This window comes from Ursus maritimus, unplaced genomic scaffold, assembly GCF_017311325.1.
Source record: "Ursus maritimus isolate PB19 unplaced genomic scaffold, ASM1731132v1 scaffold_9, whole genome shotgun sequence".
NCBI classification, from domain to species: Eukaryota; Metazoa; Chordata; class Mammalia; order Carnivora; family Ursidae; genus Ursus; species Ursus maritimus.
Genome location: NW_024427107.1, coordinates 28,297,711 through 28,302,752, shown reverse-complemented (window position 1 = coordinate 28,302,752; position 5,042 = coordinate 28,297,711). Strand labels below are relative to the sequence as shown.

Here is a 5,042-nt window from a genome sequence, read left to right as displayed (position 1 = left end):
TGGCTTCTAGATCAGTGGTTCTCAAAGTGGGATCCTTGGAGCAGCAGCAGCGGTGGCGGTACCTTGCCCTCCAGGCAACTGTGATGCATGCTAGAAGTTGAGAACCACCATTTTAGAGCAAGAAATCTGGGCATGATTCTTGATTCGCTCCCTGGGAGGGCACTGTCATCCCCACCTGATGGCATGCCAAGTATTGCTGCATTGTTCTTTCAGAATTCCTTTCCCTCCCTGAGACCACAGCTTGAATCCAGGTTCATTTCCAGCGGATTCTCCAACTCTAGGCTTTCTTTCTCCTATGTGTGTATTTCTTTCTGTATCACCTCAATTATGGGTGATAGGCATTCAAAATTCCCCCTTCTGTTTCTGAGCCCAACTTTTTGTCTTACCGCGGTTCACTTTGTCCGCCTGGGCAGGGTAATCACTTCTCACCGCACCCTCCCTCTGCTGCTCTGTTTCCTTACACTTGAGGTCGTCTTCTCCCCACTTGGGCACAGACCACCACACCCGCTCCTGTTTTCTCTCCTAACTCCTTAAATGCCACAAGCATAGGGAGAGGCAATAAAGGCAGCTAAGTGCCGCTGAGCCGTTGCATTGAAGTGTCTACTCTTGCACAATTCTTTCTTTATTCGCGATCCACATATTCTTACTCCCTGGCTCGCACTTAAACATGTGGGTCCTGGAGACCAGGTTTCATGAATAAACACATGGAGGAAGCAATAGGAAAATTCCTCCTAGAGAACAATATGGATGGTCTTGTGGGTTCCCAGCCTGACTTGGGTCTCCATCACACAACCCTGAGATCATGACCTGAGCTGAAATCAAGAGTAGGTCCTTAACCGACTGAGCCACCCGGGCACTCCTTGCGTAGAAAACTCTTAATGTTTAACAACTGTAAGGCAAAATCATGTGTGTGTGTGTGTGTGTGTGTGAAGGGGATCTAAGTTCATAATGATAAAATCCTAAGAACTGTTAGTGAAACTTCTCTTTCTGCAGACTCTCGTCCCCTTCAGCTTATTAAGCCTGTCTGTCTACTCTGTACTTACTAACAGAACGTCACGGCAGGAACTCTGTAGGATGTAATAGGGATATCCTGTATTCTAAAAGCGCTTTGGAGCTTGTCAGCAAGGATTGAGTTTTGGGCAAAGAATAAAAGAAAGTAATATTTATCAATTAGATAACATTGATTTAACAACTAATTCTTCTAGTCAAATTTCAAGAAGAAAAACTCCATAAATGTTGCAAATCAGCAGTAAGTGGTACTAGGAGAGTGTAAGTGTGTGTGTGTGTGTGTGTGTGTGTGTGTGTGTTTTAAGTCTGTGTTTTGAGTGGAAATTTTAGACACTAAGGTGGCACAAATTAAGTACTAAAAAAATTTAACATGGGCTGATAGCAGAAATTTTGGTTTGGGTCACCAATTTAAGGAATACTTGGAGTTTCTTAACATTTTTGGGTTTGCTTCACTAACACCAGCAAAACATTGAACGGATTCTGAAGACTGGGTGTGAAAATTTACTGAGAGTCATATATTTTACAGAGGACAAAAACTTAACTCCGAGCTGTGGATTCTTAGAAAACTATACTTGGAGGCTCTGTACTTCTGATAAAAAATTTTAAGAAGTGCTTCAGTATTTATTATGATAACAGCATATGGACTGAGGCAGTGACGGGTGACCGCCCATAGAAGTAAAGACAAATTGAGCTCCTTAGGAGCCAAATACATTCTGCTTTTCGAAAATTATGGCATGTGTTAAACCCTATGAAAAATTCTGCCCACTCATCTTTCTGTTTCTATTACTTGTTTGTCCTCCCAGTGGAAAAAATACATTAATTTGACTTTATATACTATGTATTATAATTATGAATGCAATGTCACAAACACAAACCCCAAACAGCCCAAATAGGTACATTTTTTGTAGTGTTTTTAGATGGTAAAAGAAAAGTTTGTTCAGTTGTACGTTTTATTAAAATCTGAGGAAGCGAGTTGTGTTGCCCAGTGTACTTTCAAGGAGGGTGAGCGATCCGCCCGCCGCAGTCCCGAAGGCTGGTCACAGAGGGATGGCCACAGTTGCAAGACTGGCCAGAGGAAGCCTCAGGCCCACTTCTGGAGATTTTGTATAACGGGGAGATGAAGGAGAAGACCTAAACAGGGGGTTCTGGGTTCATGCGTTTCATGTGCCAGTGAGAGGCTCGGTAGGGTCAGTTCCCTACAGTGTGAACTTGCAGCAGAGATGAACCATCTCTTCATTTCATTTTCATTTGATGAGTATCTCAAAAAGGAGAGGAACAGGAAGGAAGATTCCAGACAGAAAACCCAAGCTCTTGTTAAACGGTGATACTGGGGCACCTGGGTGGTTTAGTCGTTAAGCGTCTGCCTTCGGCTCAGGTCATGGTCCCAGGGTCTTGGAACTGAGTCCCGCATCGGGCTCCCTGCTCAGCGGGGAGCCTGCTTCTCCCTCTGCCTGCTGCTCCCCCTGCTTGTGCTCTCTCCCTCTCTCTCTCTCTCTGACAAATAAATAGATAAAATCTTTTTAAAAAAATGTGATACTAACCAGAAAAACTAAGCCCTTTGCCATTTGGGTTAAAAACACTTACCGATCTCATTAACTTATAATTAATAAGGTATTTTAAAAAGAAAAGTCACTGAAAGATAGAAAAATATCTTTGATGCTATAAAAATGGGGCCTTCTAAGTGGGAACATTTGTAAAAACCTTTTGTTTAGCTCTTTCAGTTACTGAAAAGGAAAATATATTCTAAAAGCTGTGAAACAGAACGCATCTATAACAGAAAAGCCTACCTACAGAGATACATATTAACATTCTGTAGATTTCGAAACAGGAATTTTCTCAGTTTGGGCCGCCATAGCAAAATACCGTAGATTGGGTGGCTTAAACAACACAGATTTATTTTTTCCAGTTCCTGGATTGCAGAAGGCTGCCTTCTCCACATGCCCTCACGTAGCAGAGGGAGAGAACCAGCTCTCTGGGGTCTCTTCTTACAAGGGCACTAATGCCATCATGAGGGCCCCAGTCTAGGACCTCATTTAAACATACCTACTTCTGTGTCACCTGGGTGGCTTAGTCAGTTAAGCATCCAACTCTTGTTTTCTGCTCAGGTCATGATCTCAGGGTCGTGAGATTGAGCCCCATGTCGAGCTCTGCACTGGGCGTGGAGTCTGCTTAAGAGTCTCTCTGCCCCCTCCTCTCTCTTCCCTCTCTAAAAAGAACCCCCAAAACCAAACCAAACCTAACTATTTCCTAAAGGCCCCATCTCCAAATACCATCACATTGGGGGTTAGGGCTTCAACATAGGAGTTTCGGGGGGACACGATTCAGTCCATGGCAAAAATCATATCCTAACACCTTTCACTTCATTTGTAATTAGAATGTTGCCTGGTCCCATTAGCCTTTGAGTATAAACAAAGTCACATTACTATCCAGATTACAATTTAACCCTCCCTGCCTGTCAGATTTGGACCCCTTTCTAAGTTCTCAGCCCTAGCTGGGCAGTGCCTCACTGACCTTCAGGACTGAGCTCGCCACTGCCAGATCCTCCGTAAGACTGCGGCTTTCCCAAGCCCCCCAGTCTCCCCGCGGGAGCATCCCCCTGCACCGGCACCGTGCCATTTGGCGGTAAGTGTGCATGGAGGAGTGGGGTGCGGGTTGCAGAATGACCCTGTCCCAGCCCTGAATCATGCTGTCACTGGGCTCACCATTGTTTTTTTTTCACCAGAATAATCATGCGAATAGCTCCTTCAGCGTCCTAATCCTTCTCTCTACTGAGACTCAAAATCGATCCCCTCAGTTCCTCTTTTCTTCCTCATCTCTGCCCTGGGCCCCTAAATTGAAACATAACAAAACAAACAAAAACCCAACAACATTCCTCTCCATCTAAAACCAAAGGTCCAGTGTATATCATTCAGGGACACTGATAACCTAGGAGGTTAGCAGCCTGCTGTTTTCAAAGACAGAGTCTGTGGGTTCTGGTTTGGGGTTCCCCTGGGACCTCCTGCCACACTTGCATGTTAATAATTTAAAATCATTTAAGATGTATTTGTAATAAGTATCTACGAGCACAAACGTGCTAAGTTAAGAAATACTTGGAAACAGGATCTAGTGAAGTTGTCTGACGCACTGTGAGAGTATTGTATGAGCATCTGGGCGACTAGGAACACAGGCCTTCACCTTCCACTGAGGGCAACTGGGTGCAAGTCTGGAGGAGTCATGATTCACAAACTTGCTTTTGTGACACCTTAAGATTTATCTCAATTAGATCCAGAGCCGTCTTGAAAGTCTGGAAATAAAAAGTTGTTGAATTATTTAAATCATGAAAAGAATGCACTACAAATTAGTATTTCAATTACTTTGAGAAAACAGTATGTTGTACATTACTATTTGCATCATTTAATTGAGAAAAAATACTCCGGAAATTGCTCTTTGAGGAAAAGAGGGCGTCATGGAATCAAACCACTAGCAGGAGTCAGGTATGATTTGGGGCAAATTTCCTACATTGCTCTGCCTGGTCTTTCTCTTTGAAAACTAAGAAAAAGAATAATTCCTCCTTCCTGGTTTAGTGTGAGGATTCAATTAATTATATATAAAGTTTTTAAAACTGTGCCTGGCATATGGTACGTGCCATGAAAAATGTTTGTTATTAAAAAAAAATGTATGCAGAGAAGATCAGCATGGTCCCAGCCCAAGAATAACACACAAATTCGTCAAGTGTTCCATATTGAAAACAAATACATTTTTAAGTTTCTTGAAGGAATTGGTCTCACAGATTAATTAGCAAAGAACTTTCAGAGCAGAAATTATGTACCAGAAGGCAATAATGCTGTTTATCAAGTTGTTTTTCACTTATGCTTAATTTTCTTATGGGTCAGAAGTTTCAGAAGTGCTGAGTTCGACATGTCAACAACGAGGATTCCTAAGGACTTCTCAGAGCCATTCATGCTCTCCCGTGTCCTGAGATCTCCAAGAATTTCCCAAATGTATTTGAAAACAGATTCTGTTATTTACAGTCTTGAGAGATTAATGGTCTGTGA

The 5,042-nt window shown here is 42.8% G+C and overlaps 1 non-coding gene across 1 annotated transcript; it reads left to right on the top strand.

The window, feature by feature from the left end:
• Window positions 1-4,631: 4,631 nt before the first annotated feature.
• LOC121101801 lies at window positions 4,632-4,734 on the top strand. Its single transcript, XR_005833832.1, has one exon. It is a non-coding gene; the product is annotated as a U6 spliceosomal RNA (small nuclear RNA).
• Window positions 4,735-5,042: the final 308 nt, after the last annotated feature.